Genomic DNA, 18,146 nt, shown 5'->3' with positions numbered 1-18,146 from the left:
AACAACAAAAGATAAAAAACAACAAAAACAAAAACAAAAAAAAGTCAGCAGAACTTAGGAAAGCAACGGGAAAGAGAAAAACAGCCACAGCATAAGAGAAAACAGGTAGAGTGACCGCAACAGAGAGTAAATTCCGAAGGACGAGCTCTCAAGTCGAGTCAGTGAAATACAGCAAAGGGGAGAGGACATAATATAATACATGTGGAGAGCCGTCCAGTGTCACACAACTGATCTTCCTCCGGAAGACAAGAGACGGGGCGAATGCATCGAACACCAACTCACGGTTCCGATAAATGCCACTTCGATCTGGAATAAAAGACTCGAAGCTGTTGATAAAGAGGACACCGTCTCTCGGGAATTTTCTGCGGAATTATCGGCACGTAGATCGGGTGAAGTCCAGCAACTTCGAAAACAAGAATTATGTGGCGACCCAGCAGAAGAAAAGTCGCGTTATGTGAAAGGGGCGAGGATGTGATCTTTGACTTGCGGACCGCAACCCTGAGTGGCAGATCATCACAATGACCATAAAATTCTGAGGATAAAAAAGTACCCTTCCCCAATTTTATGCCCAGCCAAGCTGTCCTGCAGTTATAAAGGCAAAAGGTACATCCTGCAGCAAGAAAAAGCAGAAAGAATATAGCACCATGCACTTGTCCTTAAAACATTCCTGGATGACAAATTCCAGGCAAGAGAACATAAATCAAAATAAGTAACTCAGCGATGGAGAAAGGAAGATGAAATTAACCGAGGTTAAGAATCAGATAATTTTAGGTCTAGGAAATGATGGTTACATACAATGAAAAACAGGTTAAAATAATACAAAAGAAAATTGAGGGTCACTGGGAAACGTGCAAAGACGAAGTTATATTTTAGTAAATAGTCTCATTTTTGTAATAAGGAGAGCTTAGATAATGGCTAAAGTTGAAACACATAGGCAATAAACAACATTAAAAAAAATTTATGTGTTAGGCTCCCTCATCATGATTTATTAAGTTGTGTATAACTCTTCTGGGAAATGACAACTTTAAAAAAATATACATCCATCTAACATTTAACAATGTCTTCTCTTTTATTTCTGCTTACTGTTTTTGGTTAAATTTAAGTAAAACTTAGTATAATCTTTGGTATTAAAAATAACATCTGCAAGTTTGAGGCCACTTGTAAATGTGCTTTTCTCTTTCTCTGGGTTAGTAGCAATTGACAGCTGTTTTGACCTCATCATTTCTACATTGGTACCTGTTCCAATCACTCGACGTGGACCACAATGATTTCAGGGTCGGAGGGCTGGGAGTGATTTTTAAATAGTTGTACTTTTCTAGATTGCTTGGCTGTTTTCGTAAGAAAAACATCTCTCTTTAGTGCCAACGAAAGCATTCTTACTTTAAAATATTCATCACAGGATTGAGATCGTTGGCAGAACTGAGCGGATGAACTGGAGACCACGTGGCCCCGAAGCCTAAAATATTTAGCATCTCGCCCTTTAGAGAAAAAGTGCTCATCGCTGCTCAGCTGCTCACAGCCTTTGCCTGCTCAGACGACAGCGTCCCAACCGTGTCCCAGCCAAGCAGACCACGTGTGAGGGTGTCTGTTCCCACATAGGATGCTTGTTTTCTTTCAATCTGCACGAGTGGTCGGTAGGCCCATTTCCCCGCAGACTCGGTGTTTTAATAATGAGGGGACGAGGTACACAAGGCGGCTGGCACGCCCCAGAGCTAAGTAACGCGTCTCCAGCCTCCGCTCAGATGAGACCAGGGCAGTGCTCGCTGGTGGTCCCGGAGCTGTCACAGACACGTTCGCTTCTGTTAAGCCAGCGGACGGGAAGCTCAAAACTCTAAAGCAGCAGAAGCAGCAACGCAAATGGACGCTAAGAAGACGCGAAAGGAGATTGGAGATGGGCTCGCGAGGACATAAAACGCTGAAGATTCTGAGGAGTAATAGAAAAAAATGTTCAAACACTTCCTTCCCTCCGAGGCCTGATGAAGTGAGGTGTCCCTCCTACTTCCTTTCAGAAACTAGAGTCCAGACAAGGTGCGTGGTGACGATGTTGGTCTGGGAATGTTTTTTCATCTCTTGCTGACATAACCGTGAGGGACTCTGAAGTCCGGATAAGATGAGACAGCAAGCAGGGCACAGGTTTGGGACTTTAAAAGAAAAAAAAAAGCACGTTCATTTGTGGGAGCCAGAGAAAGAGAGAATTATGGGCTGGTTCTGAACGTGATCCGGTCACAATCTGATCCAAACAAGACAGCGGAGAGTAAGAAATATTTATGAAGATCAAACCTAATGTCACTCGAGGAACTGTTTATCCAACCTGCATCCCCCGGCACATGCTGTGTCATCATGCGAGCAAAGCGCCGGCCACTGAGTCCTTCTCGTGCAGATGACTGCAGAGTGATTGAGTGTTTTATCCCACCTGCAGCTGAATTCCGGATTTCCACGCCTCCGAGGGGCCCCAGAGGGGCTTCTGAATAGCCCGCCTCCCGCCGGCCTGGTGGGCGATGGTTTGCAGCGCCGGCCCAGCCACCCATGCTCCCGTGGAAGGAGCAAACACCGCCAACGAGACAAATCACTCTTTTCTTCTCTGCTTTTGCTTCAATGGTTCAATGTCGCTTCTTGCAAAGCGTCCTCAAAAGCAGTTTATGTTTCAGAGCCTTCCTCTCTCACGCAGGAGACCTCTCTCGTCACCGATGGTTCCTTTCCTCCAGATTCTGTCATGCGCTCCTCGGAGCCTTATAAAGCTGGTCTCTCAAACGAAATAAGATTTCGGATAATAGATAGCGGCGGCGTAGAGATCCAGAATTCATCCGGGGCTGGGGGTAAAACACTCAACAACTCTGCAGGCAGGACCGCTGGGAGGAAGCTCTGCGATGGAGCAATCAACAGGCTTTCGGTATCATTAGTCATTTGTATATAAAAACCTTCCATAATATATCAAGATCAATGATGCCAACTATAAGGGCCTATGACAGGGGTCTTTCTAAAATTACTCTTTACAGCAGAAATGTTTTTGTCCTAAGGCGAATAGGAATGCCTGGCAAATAATTCGACACAGCAGCTAAATTTAAATGCGATGCGTTTCCATTTTAACGTGTGACACTGGTCTTTCCTCCCGGCTTCGCTTCAAGGACAATCGTGAGAGTCTCAGACATTGACCAAAGAGATAAGGAGAGAAGCCATGATCCATCATCAGACAACGAGTTGAAAATCGAAGCTATTGTCCTTCCTAATTTAGAATATAATTCTCTCTTTCCTTCCAAAAAAAAAAAAAATGACACGGCTAAAATAATTTGTTTTAACAGGCGACAGTATTTATTTTAGATGAGCTGTATTTTCGAGCAGAGTTTATGTGTCTTGTTATGGTATTTTTCCATTTTGTGAGATGCTAACTGGGGAATACGTTCACCAAGAAAGTAATACTAATTAGTGAAGAAGGTAGCATTATCAGGAAATAGGCATTATCAGAACACGAGTGTCACGGGAAAACCAAAAAGCATCACACACGGGTTTAGATTCGTCTGCACAGCGTTTCTGCTGTAACGTATCTGGTATTATTTCCACAGCGTAAACTTGGGCATCTGAGAGGCGCCAGACACACCAGCTGCTTGCGTGTTCACTAGTTGGTCATGAAACTAAGAGACCCTTGAAAGCAAAAATGCTCTCGCTGGTTGAAGGGATAGCGGTGGTTGGATGAGCCATCGCGAAAGGCTGGATATTACTCTATGAATATACCTCATTACCCCTGTAAGAACCTAAGTACCCCTGAAATTTACGCAACGTCTCTGGACCTCAGCTTCTTACTTCGTGATTTAGAAATAACGACCGTCCACCACGAAGGGATGCTGTGCACGGAACGGAACCACCTGCACGAACGGTTCACCGAGGTCAAGAACGTGTCACGCACCCCTACAAAGGCAGGTACGATTGCACCTGAGATCACCGAACGGAGTCTTGTGGGGCCATCGTCCAGGTAAGGCACCGCGTGGTCCTTGTCAATGAAAAGCTTTATGGGTTACTCAGAGACATAAACACGGGAGAAATGAAACGAAAATGTAAGGGCTTCGTAACATGCGACGAATGAGTGTTGCGGCCATGTGGGCCACCATGAATTAAGGCCGAGAGTGGAGGATTGGGTGTTTGGCAGAATCTGACCTTGATTGGGCATAGAATGCTGTCCCACATCTGTATTACACACCGGCTTCCAGGGTCGAAAGAACAGGAGAACAAAGCTGGTTAGTCAAGAGAGGATGAGACTTGTCCTAGCAACAAGGAAGATTGACGATGTCGCCAAAATGCCTCAAGGTGTGCGTCATGGGCCAGCAGCACGGGCACACCTGGGAGCGTGTGACACACGCGGATTATCCGGCCCTGCTTCCGTCGGCCCTCCCATCCCTACCAGACAGATCTGGGCTTGAGCATCGGGCCATCGACACACACGTGTAAGTTTGGGCGGCTCTGCCCTGAGCTGCACGCGCTGTGGAGCAGAGGGTCTGTGTGCTGTCGGTCTCTGTACGAGGGAGGCTGCAAAGACCCGCGAGCTCTCGCCCCTTCCTGGATGTGCGTCTGCTGCAGGCGTCAGCAGGTGGAGCCTGGACCCCTGGCGTTAATTCCAGCTGGTCTTGGAACGAACATTAAGCAAAAGAAGGCAACCCAGAAATGGCAGTCTCTCTCCAAACGCATGGATCGTGCGGCGCCTAGAGGGAGCCGTCATGCACACCGGACCGTGGGGGGTAATGCTGTGCCGACGTGGGCTCATGCACCGTGGCGGGGGATGCTGGTGGTCGGGGAGGCTTGCGTGCGGGGCTGGGTAGGGGCTTTGAGGGAACGTTCTATTCATTCCATACAATTTTGCTATGAACGTAAAAGGGTCCTAAGAGATAAACTTTATTAAGTTTATAACGCAAACATAGTTATTCTCGGAGGTACGAGCCCGGGATGTAAGCACTTTCTGCCCCCTTGGAATCCAGCCACGTGGGAAGGTGCCCTCGTGAAGGAGATTGGAGGCAGTGTGGTCAACTGTCCCAGCCGAGGTCCTGGTCCCCGACAGCATCTGGCAGCCAGGGACGGAGCCATCTTGCACGATGCTGGCTGAGGCTGCAGCTCATCGAGACCTCAGAGAGCCGCAGCCCCAGCCAGCATTGCCCGAAGCAGAAGAATCCTCTCTCAGAGCCCAATCAAGGGCGTCGTAGATATGGTCCTTGTCCAACAACCAGACTGATGGTCCAAAGATATACCACCGGTAACCAGAGTACAACAGAGCAAATAAAGTCTAATGACATTCCCTTTGGCATCTTAAGGGCAGCTCTTCCCTTAAGAGGAACTGGCATGTGTACCTAATACACGGGCTAAATAACGTGAGGAAAAAAAAAAAAGTTTAATAACGCTTTTGAGGTGTTTTCATTCTCCCTTGAATTCCCCCAAGAAAATAATTGTCCTCTCAACGATGTTATGTTACCAATTTACAGTATCTCTTTTGCCTCAGGAATAAATGTCCAAAAGAGGAAATAGAATTCATTTGTGTCGCCGGAAAATGCGCTGTCTGTAAAATGTGGGTTTCTGATGAGGAAAAGAGGCATGAGGTGGAATTCATTTGTCGGTCACGGAATTGTTGCCTATCGGTTACGGGACTGACAAAAGCGATCGAGTCGAATGAGCTCTAAGCGATGGTCATTTATAAGAATAAAGCCGTTTAGAGAGGACAGATGCTCACAATATGGCATCTTGATGAACCGTCGAAAATCATAAGGCATACGACAATGTTTTTACCTTACTATCTTATAATCTGTGGTTTATTCGTGCCAAACGAGTCACAGATGATTATTGTTTTTTTTTATAAAAGCATTTTTATCAGAGAAGTGAAGCGTGGCGACAGGCTCGGACGACAGAAGAAGCAGAACGAAGTGCCCAGAATGGGGGCGGGCTCTCGGCCTCCTGCAAGGGTCTGGGGAATGAGGACAACGGTTCGTGCCCATGAGGCTGGGATTAGGGGTAAATAAACGAACCTCCGTCGAGCACCCCGCTGGGCGTCCGGCATGTCACAAGGGCCTGATACAGGTGGAGAAGTTTAGGGGTGAACGAGAAACTTTAGGTCCCCACTGAAAACACTGCGGACTCCTTCCAGGCCTCAGAGATGAAGCGGATTATTCTGCAGGCTCTGAGGCACGTCTTCTTCCTTTCTGGGAATTGCCACTCGAAAAGTATTAAGTGGAATTCTGTGTGGTGAGCAGTCAGATGGACCCAGAGCAGGAAAGAGAGGAGGAAGGTAGTCTGTCTTCTCAAAGAGACAGATGGTTCATGGAGCCCGGCTGGGGATAAAGCTATTCGTTCATCTATTTTGCACACTCTCCCTGGGGGTGTGTTTGGGGAGCAGTGGGGGGGGCGGAGGGGAAGTTATGAGGCTTTTGCAGGCGACAGAACAGGCGGGGCGGGGGGTATAGTGAGAAATAGTCGACTTCTGGCCATAACATATTTTAAAGGTAGAGCCCACAGACTCCCATCACGATTAGATGTGGCGTCTGTAAGAGACAGAAGGACAAGCAAGAATGACACCAAACTATTCGGTCTGAGCAAATGGGGACCGACGCTTCCCTTGACTAAGAGGCGGCTGCCATCAGCCACAGGGCGGCAGGCAGAGTCTTGCTATTTTCTTCATACATACAAAGTTGCAACAAACACCGAAGTAGCAAATACTAATCCTCTGCGCCTCAGGGGGTAAAAAAAACACTTTGATTAGTGTTGAACTCACAGGCAACAGTACACGGCTCATACCTGAAGAGAAGTCAGCTGACACACGGATTTGGTCCCTAAGGCACATCGCAGCATCGTAGCGCGTAGGATGCTAGACAGCGATACTGGGCCGCTATTTTAAGCAGTAAACTCACGCCGAGAGAGCTCAAAAATGGAAAAAGTGTGTTGCGAGACAGACAACGAAAAGGAGTTTTAAAACGAGTATGAGGGACGACAGAAAGCGGCTGGAAACGTGCCCATCGGGCTATGCAGATTGATGTCCGCCCTGCCTGTGGCAGTGACTAAGGCCCGGGACGCTCACTGCCCAGTGCGGATTTGGGAGCTCAAAATACATTCCAGCCAGTAAGCAGATTCGGAGGTACAGAAGCCATGAGTAATGACATTGGTCAGTGTCCTAAAAATAGCTCTGATAGCTATTTTTAAGGACGGATTTGGGGAACACACCAAACAAGGGAGGAATAATGGTGGTCAAGGAGGAGAATCGAAGAAGAATTCACAGAGTGCGCGTTGCCCAGGCCTCGGTTTACCTTTTGTGCAGTCAGGTGAGAAATGGTTCACCTGCCCCTTAAACTGCCTAAAGCTGAAGTCACATGTCGATAGGGCAGGCCAAGTGCGTAGGGGGAGGGCGGGGGGTAGGGAGGGGACCAGCGTCAAATGCCCAGTGCCTGCTGCGGTGTCAGCAAGACCGTCTGGAGCCCCGGAAATGGCGGGGCGAGGCAGCGGCCACCCCGCACGCAAGCATTCTGACCTTCCGACCTTCAGCCAACTACCGCACCATGCCTGTCACTTCATGTCAGCAGAGCTTCCAGCTTTTCCGATGAAGCTGAAAATCCTGCTCTTTTTGTGGAAAAAAAAAAAAAAAGTCCACGAATCCAATTTTTAAAAAATATGGCCGGACAAATCAAAACCAATGCAGCCCCGCTGAGCTCACGGCTCCAACGGACCTTACTTCCTCTTGTGTGTTTTCCACTTTGATCTGTCACCACAGAGGCGGAAAGTTCCAGAGCTGGGTTGCAACCGTAGGAAACAGGAATGCACAGGCTTTGAAAGCCCCAAAATGGTACCGTGCTTACGCCCCACCTCCTGGCTGGATGCCGTCACCTCGATTCTGATGCCGCTTCTTCTCTTTGCCATGGGCATGATCACGGACTTTCGGCTTCACACAGGGCGACAGAAAAACAGCTGGATGCATGAAGAACATTAATCTGGCCGGGTTTCCGCAAACAACCGCTAAACGTCCTTCGCCGCTGTTTCTGCGAGGGTGTTTCAATTTACGGTCCTCATCCTCCTTCTTACAATTGGCTTCAGAATTGGTTTACCGATGATACCACGAGGCCAGCCTTTCCTCCTTCACGGCCAAACGAACGGACGTGACAAGGACACGTCCTGGGGAGGTTGCACTGCAAGGTGGCAGAAGCCGCAGGATAAGCGAGGGTCTGGCCGAAGCGTCCGATGGACCCAAAGTGGTAGGGAGGAGACTTCGAACTCACGGGTGAGGAATGACCTTGGACACCTTGTCCAAGTACCCCTTGGACAGGTATAGGAGGAAGCCCAACGTCTGTCCTCTGTCCTGCAGGAGGGAGGCGACGTGGTGGCTGTCGTGACTGAGGAGTTAGCACTGACATTAGATCCGCGAGAGAGCAATGTAGTCCAAACATAGAAACATATTATTTCGGTGACGATCCAGTTGCAACATGCGATGTGGGGGGATCGTCCACGGAATCCTACCCTGTTTTGGCAGAAGACTGATTTTTACCTCACGGCTCTGTATTTTTCTTTTAAAAGGCCTGTTAGTGTTCTATGGCTGTTTGACAAGTCACCATGCACTCAGCAACTTTTAAACGACTCCCAGAGACCTCCTTAGTCTTCCCGGTTCGGGAGACCCCACCTGCACAGGGCGTCACAGGTGGACACCCAGGTGTCAGGTGGTTGTGTCTTTATCCAGAAGCTCGGGCTCCTCTGAAATCCATTTCTTTGTGTCTCTGTGACCGAGGTCCTGGGTTTCTTGCTGGCTGTCAGCCGGTAGTCACCGTCAGCTTCGGACGGCTGCCCACAGGTATCAGCAAAGTGACCCCCTCCATAACTCCCCTCCCACCCCATGAAGTATCTCTGACTTCATGGCCATCCACGTGAGAGCCACGTAGTTAACCACCCTATTGATGTCCTCGATGTCACCCGATCAAAGGAGTGACCTCCTATCCTGTTCAGGGGTTCTGCCCACCGTCGGGCGTGGAGATTGCATGAGGGGTACACACATGCCAGCAGGCAGGAATCTGGGGCCACCTTAAAATATCGCCAACCAGGAAAGAAAGAAAGGTAGTTATACATCTGGCATCACATAAAGAATTGTTGTTTTTTTTTTTTTTTGCCAAAAGTTATTTCCGAGCTGTGCTACAATTGTGATGATGAAAATAGCTGAGTTAAAAAGAAAAACTATTTAGGAAGAAATCTACATAAAACAAGAATCAAAACTTCTGGGGTTTATGGTTTGCGCCCTTCCTTGCTCTTGGAAGCATACAAATTTAAGTTTTTGTTGTCTACCAGGATTCACATAGGAAGTTTAAACCATAAATTTGAAATAAAAGGTAACAATAACAATAAGACGATACGGAAAATTCAGAATAGTCTGTAATCTAGAGAGATTCTGAGAGTCATGGACTTATGCCCGTGGTTTCCATAAATTAGACTTCTGCCCTCAAGAAAAACAGGTGACAAGTGGTAGGCAGTAGCTGTAGCTGTTAATTGCATGACTGGCTGTACTTAAAATGCTTATGTAAATGTGGGTTTGGTTGAGGTGATGGTGTCAAACTATATGAATACACGGAACCACTGGAACATGGAGCCGAGGCTGCCATGTTGGAGGAGCCGCCTTGCACGTCTCATCCGCAAATCTTTGGGATGCTAGAACAGGACAGAGTCACCTTCGAGCGGGATCTGAACAACCTCGTGTCCCGAAGAACTGTTCGCAACAATAACCAGAGAGCAGATGTCGTGAGCGGAGCACTGATGACTCACGGGCTGAAGACCAGAAACATTGTCTCGAGTCGGCGTCACTGTGTCACGTGATCTGCACCGATGGCAACGGCTTCCTTCTGTGGACGTCACTGTCTGTCCCCTCCCCATCCTCAGAGACACCCAATGCCTTTGCCTCCTAATGCGCACACGATCTGGGCTTAGCGGTAGATTTGCAACCTGACGATTTCTCGTCCAGTGTCAAAGGAAGAAAAAGTAAATTCCGTGCCATTCGCACAAGGTAATGCCCTAAAGCACTGGAAATATACGAACCGCATCTACACAGAGCAGCGTAGACCACAATGCCAGAAACACGGCTTTGAGTTCAAACTGTGTGATGGCACTCACGCGACAGACGCTCCAAAAGAAGCGGAACTCCTGCTCTACAGCATTTGGAGTCAGTACAGTGGTCACATTTGGACGGAAGGGGTTAGTCACCGAAGAGTCCCAGCGGGGGCTTCCGAGGTGCTGACAATTTCCTACGTTTTATCTGAGCGGCGGTATGCTTTTGGGTCACTTCTGAGTGCGCGCGTGTCGGCGTGAATGTGTGCGAGCATGCGTGAGTAGCGCGCGTGGGTGTGGACGTGTGTGTGTGTGCGTGGTGGGTAGTGGGGGATGGAGCCGGGAAGGAAGGTCAGAGATATCATCAGAGTCATTCTTTTGTTTCGTCTGCAGTGTGCCGGTCCCTTACGCTTCAGTCATCCAAAGTCGAAAACCACGAAAGTTCCCAAGTGGCTTATTTATGTCACCGGCACCGTGGATGAGCAAGGAGGCATTTTCTAGGGGTGCACATGGCTGAATACTGAGTGTGCCGGGAAACGCACGGACAGGAAGATTGTAGGGAAGAGATTTACTGGGAAATCGAAGCACACGAAGCTTCCGCAGGTTGTTGGGGAAAATCACACGTAGACAAAAACATGCCGACGCTGTCTCGAAACTCTTATTTTGGGCCACTCTTATCTTGTCCGTTGGATGGAGAAGACCTCGGGGTCTTTCCAATTCTGTGTCAATGTCGCCTTCCCCAGAATTGCTCTGAGCCACCTGAAGGGCTCCGGGACAATGCCACGTGGTGCACCCCACTCACGGCACCTTAAACTGCCAGGGACGCCACGCTCAGGCACACACACGTCCCCCGGCCCCACGGGAGGTCCTCTCCTGGCAAGGCTACCCAGAATGCCCCTGTCTGCCTTCTCACTCCCCTGTAAACGGGCCACACGAGACTTTAGGACGTGAGCCTCCGGTTAAACGGGGCGCCCACGGATCCTAAAACCTGCTCCTACCGAGAAAGCATCCACGAGCTCGAACGCCACGAACACTCTTGGTCAAAACGGGTGAACTGCCACAAAGGAAACGCGGGCGAATCTTCAAGTGATCAGATTCTCCAGGAATGCGTGCTTCTCCCTTCTCTGCTCCCTGCTCAGTGGAATGAGAACACCCTCCGAGGGCCACCACCTCGAAAGCAGAAACGGAACAGGGTCTTTGCTCACGGCCCAGCGACGAGGCTCTCACCGCTGCCCCAGCAAGTCTGACCAACTGGGACCAGACACATTCGGGTGACTGGAGGGCAGTGTTTTAAATGGCTTCCTCCCTCCCACATAGCACCATGGAGACGGACATCACCAAGTGTAAAGTAAAGCGTAGACGGAAGCCCCGTTCAACAGCCACGTCCGGACTGTGGGCCGTCCCCACGCGCTGTTGAGTTCTAACCAACTTCAGCGTGCAGTGATGACGGCCACTGAGGATTCTGAAAGGCCCCCGCCCACTGCCTGACTCAAAGCTAAGGAGACATAACCACTCAATCTTTCTTCCAAGTGGCCCCGAGCACAGCTCCAGCATCTCGCACCCGGAGCATCTTTCCCGGTCCAGATTCGTCCCCTTCACCTCACCCACGCCTTCCTCCTGTCCTCAAAGCGAGGCGCCTTCGCGGGCCAGCTCTCCACGCCGAGCAGCTGACGATGTCAGCGCAGCCGTAACTGTGAGTCTACGGAATAATCGTTCTCACGGCACAGGGGACAGAAGCAGGGGGCTCCTCGGGAATTGTCCACCGTGCTCCGTTCTGCTCCCATGTGGATCAGACACGCAGTGCGTGTAGCCAGGCGCTCACATGATTTTGAGTCTTCTGCTTGTAAAGCTAAGACAGGCTGTGTCTGCTGAAACCTGAGTCACCGACTAGCCATAGGCAGGCATGTCCATGTGCCTATTGGGCCTCGAAAAAGATTTTTGGCTGTGGACATCAGTGCTTAAGACATAAGGTGTTTTGTTTTGTTTTGTTTTTTAAATCAAGACAGCATTTAAAGCAATCCCAAACGATGCATGTAAAATCTGACAGCGGTTGGTTTCTAGCTACAAATAAACAAACCTTTGAATTTACAGACATTTCTTCCTGTGGCTAATTTTCCCCTATGTAAATTCAAATTATTTTTCAAGTTACATATCCATTCAAGGGGTATCATCCTTCCTTCAATTGGAAATATTCACTTCATCTCCAGGGACGCAATCCTAACAAGAATGGCCAGGAGTTAAAATATGGAAAGATCAATGACTAGCTCCTATAAGGAAAAATCAACATGCAAATCCGCGTTGCAAGTCAACGACTTGATTTTAATTAAACTCAGCGGTTATCGAAGTCACCGCATTATATTGCCGAGGGGGGACTATTTCTTACAGGCAAAGAATGAGCAGGTCTTCAAGAACAAGCGGTGGTTTTGTCATCTGGCGAGGTCATTGTCTATCACTTTAGGGGAAGGGAGGGGCTGCTCCCACAGCCGCCCAACCCAGACACCAGCGTGCGGGCATCCTGCGTCTGCCAGACGTGCGAGATGTCACTGCCGGCATTTTCAGCTGAGGACCTTGAGCTGTGAGCTGTTGTGTGCCTCACTCAAGGATGCTGATGAGCTCACACGGTAATGGGGGCTTTTAAGCCGATCCCCCACTGTTAATCACACTAGATGATCTCTATTCTGGAAAAGTCGCCGGATCATCTATGATCCCTAAGGTTTTAGCAGCCGAATATTTTCTTTTCCTGAAGCTGTACTCAGAATGCGAATGTTCCTTTTCTTTCCATAAAACCAAAGCCCCTTTGTTCTGTGGCCCCAGGACCCAAGGTAAGCCTGGAGAACAGGGTCTTGGCTGGCTCCTGGGACATGCGGCTCCGGACAACCACGCACCGTGATCCCGGGCAGTCAATAAGTCCGAGGAAGGCTTAAGGGACATGGCAACACACAGGAGGCTGAGCGTGGCAGGCGGCACAGCCACGCTGGCTTTATTTATAACCTGGACTCATTTCAATCCTATATTGGGAGAGAATTCTATTTCCAAGGCAGTCGGACTCTATTCTCTCGGCCGAGATACTGCCTTTGGGGCAAGTCCAAAACTTCTTCGTAAAATAGGCTTCCATTGCGCTGCCTCCGAATTTCCACGGCCGGGGGTGACCTTTCTGTGCAACCAGGAAGGGAAAAATTGCTTTCGTGCCAAAGTTCAGTTCTCATGTGCTTGATCCTATAATTATTGTCCTTTGAAAATATGAGTTCAACCTCAGGACACTGGCAAGGCCCCCATGTTATTAATGCATGCGTTTTTCTCTAGGATCGTGAAGGGGCTGCAAGCGGCCAGAAGAGGCGTGGCCTTTCTCCAAACCTGAGCCTTTTCTCGTTTCTTCTAATCCTTTGTCCTTACATTATGCAGAGAATTGCTTTTTCTGCCCAGCTTTCAGCGTCTGCATTTCTCTGTACCGGCCATGCCGCGATGCGCTTAGGTTGGCGCAGGTGAGCCAGCCGAATTCCGACTGTCAATTCCTCTTCCAGGAGATGAACTTAGGCGACTCTCTTGGTCAACACGCAGGATAGGCTGGGCAGCCCAGGAGCTCTTTGCAAACCATCGCGTCCAGCCAGAAGGAGCTCGGACAGTGAAATTCCTTCAAATCGGAGATCTTTACTGCTCCTCCAGAATTGCAGTTCTTCCTGGAGATGAGAAATCTCTTTCCGGCCATTTTTCTCAGATTATACGATATAAATCCAGGGGAGGTGTCTGGGAAACACGGGGGGAGCATTCACTTTGCCAGGCACTCAAGCTCTGTCCCCAGAGGTCCCTTAGACACGTTTCTCCTGTGCCATCTGAAGCCAGTTTTCGTTGCCACGAGCTTTTCCGATGAGCGAGTCACAGCTGAGAACACTACCTTGCCGTTTTCATGCATACTGGAATGCGCACGTGACGGTACGTTATCCCTGTTTGCCTGAATAAGGCAACTCGCGGGCGTACGTGTGAGGTGAACACGCAGGCACGCACGTGTTTATCCCTTACGTGCGTTTGCGTGTTCTCCTTTGTCCACATTCGCCTTGTCACCGTCCCCCTCCCCAGAAACAGCCCCCCTAATGTCCCTCATCGCATACGTTTGTGTGAAATGTGTACCATCCTTTTTAGCTATGGGTGAGTGTCGACCCGATGTGTTCTGTTATACGCACTGTGTGATGGGCGCAGTTTTCTGGAATAGATGACATGCTGTTTCTTAGTTGTTGTTTTTTTTTTTCACTCAATGCTGTGCTTTTGGGGGTCTATCTGGGGTGCAGGGTACACCCATGGTGCATGGCTTCTGACCGCAGGAGGATGCACACGCACCCCAGCAACGTCTCCTGCCCAATACACGCACCTCCGTGGTGAACCCCTGTTGTCTGAGTATCTCAGTGCACCTGTCGTGAGAATTGATTTGGGTTATAAACTTAGAGGAAATATTTCTATAAATTCCGCCCTTCATTAACAGATGATGTAACAGATCCCTGTAAATATGTTTTGAGGACGTGGGAAATATTTATGAGTTGCCGTTTTCCCCTGCTTTGGATACATTATTTTTCTCTCGACTCTGACAGTTACCACACGCATACATATCTGAACGATAAGAAAAACGAAACGTTCTCGCCCCTTTCCAGCTTCTACGTTTAGTGTCACAGGGCCTCCTTTTATCTCTGGGAACAGAATCTCGTTTCTCACCACTCCGTTTTGACGTTTAAAGAAATGTATCCTCCTTTACACACACGAGGACCATGTAGGTGATCTTCAGGGACTGGATATTTATCACGGTGATGTAATCCTGCTATCACACTACCGTGATTTGGCCATGGATTCGGGGAACGCAGACTGCTTAAGATATCGTGATAGCAGTGTAAAGAAAAAAGCTTATGACAATTCGGAGATGGCTTGCGTGGCCCACTCACTATTCCATTGGTATAGATTACTTACGTGGCTTAAGATCACACGCAAAATTCAAACTTAACATTAACAACACTTTCTCATGAGAAAGTATTTTTTCACAGTGTGATATATGTGTGATATACAAGACAAGCATGCATTTCGGAGAAAGAATTCAAAACAAGCGTAAACTCTCCTCCAATGGGGTTTATATACATTCAAATGTGCAAGGGGAAAAAAACAATTTTGTTTTTTGTCTACCTACTTATCGATTTATCATTGATTGTGGTAGTTTGTCACAAAATACTTTTTCATAAACTGTCAGTTGAGATCAAGCGGTAAAGACAATATTCATCAAATTCTAGAAATAATAACTGGATGCATATATTTTTGAAAACTTTGCTATATCATAAATACGGATAAGCAGAAAAAAAACCAAATCAGATAAAACTAGCACATAGATAATTGCAGAATAAAGTCAAGAGGAAACTGGCCAGCTGTTAGGATTTTATTCAAATACATTTAATGTAGTTCTACAAAGTATATTTTAGGACAAAAACAAGTATGTGAGAATATAAAACTTCTGCATTCCCCAGGTAACACAAACACAGACGAAGATAAGATAATTCAGGTTTTCCACTCCGGCCCGTTGTTTTAGACTGAGGATCCAGCCAGCTATCTCAGTCAAGCCAAATTCAGCCCACCAGCGTTTCTGTAAATAAAGTTTTATTGGGGCGCAATCATGTCCGCCTGCTGATGAATCGTCTATGATTGTTTTCACATGACAGCATCACAGCTGAGGGCATCTGACCCACCAAACCTAAAACATTTACTATCTGGCCCTTAACGGGAAGAGTTTTCCGATCTCTGTCACAGATCATAAACAAACACACACAGGCTGCCCTGTTCTCATTCAGCGGTGGGTAGAAGGCTCAGTTCTTCCCCGTGTCCACCTCACAGTGAAACCAGTCATCGAGTCCCAGCTGGGGACAGCTTCCAAGGGATCCAACACTTTCACCCCTAACTTATTCTAAAATGAGCTACACAGGTATCCCCCTTGCATTCAGCTGGGACAAGCGGTGATCCATGCTTTGGCTGGCAAATTCAGAACCTTGATTAGAATCAATAATATCAAATAGTGGCCATCAATTAAAAATCGTTCCAACAAAGTAGTCGTAGCACCTGCGTAAATAGAGATAGTCTTGGTTTATGAGGGAAGGGATGGATGCACGCGTCGTAAAGGTATCGTGTGTCCTGTCCCCGCCCCCCCCAGATACTGGTAGCATACAGCTGACTCACAGTTCTACGAGCATTGTTATGCTTCTATGCATGTATTAATGGCCGTCGTTAATTCTCCTGTAACCGGAGTTATTGAGGGGTGCATTCTAAAATTCCCAAACACGTGGTTTTATCAACTATCTTTTTACCATTGATTTCCAGTCCAATCTATTGCTTACGGTCATCCTCTACAGAAGAAGCATAAATCTGAATGTGTACAATATATCAGGCTTAGTTTCTCTGTTCACACCTTCGTCTAATTTGGGGTACCCTGTCCTTTTGATTTCAGATAAAAACATTAAAATCTTCCACTACCGATGGATGTGTCCATTTCTCTTACTAATTCTGTTGGGGTTTTTTCTGGAATTCGAGGTATATGCAATATCCTATTGTTATATCTACTTGGTAGGCTTGCTTTTGTGTGTGTGTTATATGTCGTCTTATTTTACAAAGGCAACTTGTGCATTAAATTCTATATTGTGGGATACTAGTATTACTAAGCTTTTTTCGTATTAGATTCTCTTTGACCGTGTTTAGCAGTGTCATTTTTATATAACAGGATTTTTAGTACACAAATTTATTTACTCAGATGATTATTGATATACTGGGACTTACTTTGGCCATTTTATCTAGAATTTTCTATATTGCCATTGGTTTGCATTTTTTATTTCTTTCCTGATAACTTTTAAACTTCTTATTTCTCTGTATTTCTTCTCAATTTTGGTTGTTCCTTATTATATTTTATACTCATAGTGGTTATTTCTATTTTTATGTATATTAAACATGAGTTGGTCTAATAAAATCTGAAGGTATTTGATAATCGTATACTTCATCAAAACACTGCAGTCCTATCTTGTTGTTCCAAGTTTTTTATTTTCAGTGTTTAAAGCAATTAGCATTTAATGTATTAAATGTTTAATACATTTAGCATTTAATTAAATTAGCTGATATTATTCCATCCACTTCCGCACAGTGTCTTGAGCTCCACCTCCTCTGTCCTACCTTCTCTCTTACATTCTTGATGGTGAGCGTTCCCAGATATGTCTCTTTCATGCTAGTTGGACAGTCTGTGTATTACGAACTGTGCGTGTGAAAAAAAAAATGCCTTTATCTGATGCCTGCTCTTAAATGCGAAGATGACAACTGCTTTTTGTCCCTAACCTAGACGACTGCAGACGAGAAGTCCTCTGGTTGGTTGAATTGCCATTCTCTTAAAAGTAACCTGATGTGTCTTTGAGGGAGCTGACACGTTTCTCTTCCTTCTCAATGGTTTATGGGGTATTATGTGCCGTGGAATGGACCTGTATTTATTTAGCTTTTCAGTCCAGAGAGTCCACTTTTGATCTCAACTTTTCAACTCCGAATAATCGTGGATATTGTTTCGATCATCCCCATCCATCCTCCAGCCATTTATGTCTTGATGAACTCCTGTGAGAGTAATATTAAAGTATCTCAACCTGGCCTCCAAATATCACACCTCCTCTTTTATATTTTTATATATTTCTTTCTAAAAAGTTTTTTTTGCTTGCTCTTCTTGTCTAATGTTGTAACAACATCTAATTACCAATTTCTCTTCGAGCATGTGCCGTAAGTGTTTATCCCCCAAACGGTTTGTTTTCACTGATAATTGCTAAATATTTCTAGGATTTCCAATTTTTATGTTTATTCCTGCCTATCTGGATAACTTCCTGCCCTTTTTAAGAACGATCCTGTTAATTCATTTATTCATTCAAGTATTTTTTATATCTTAATTTTAAACTCTCGGAATATTCTAGAAGACTCTTCCTGAGTTAATTTTCTAAATGTCGATTTTATTGACTGTAATGGATTCTCAGTAACAGGTTTCTTCGCAGACTTTGAAATTTTGGGTTGCTGCTCCTTTGGAGGGCTGATTTTTGTATTTTCTCTATTCTATTGCTTTCTCCTTCCCT

The sequence above is a fragment of the Pteropus alecto genome, unplaced genomic scaffold, assembly GCF_000325575.1.
Source record: "Pteropus alecto unplaced genomic scaffold, ASM32557v1 scaffold18, whole genome shotgun sequence".
Lineage (NCBI taxonomy): Eukaryota > Metazoa > Chordata > Mammalia > Chiroptera > Pteropodidae > Pteropus > Pteropus alecto.
The sequence above is the reverse complement of the archived record's forward strand: the minus strand, read 5'-3'. Positions refer to the sequence as shown.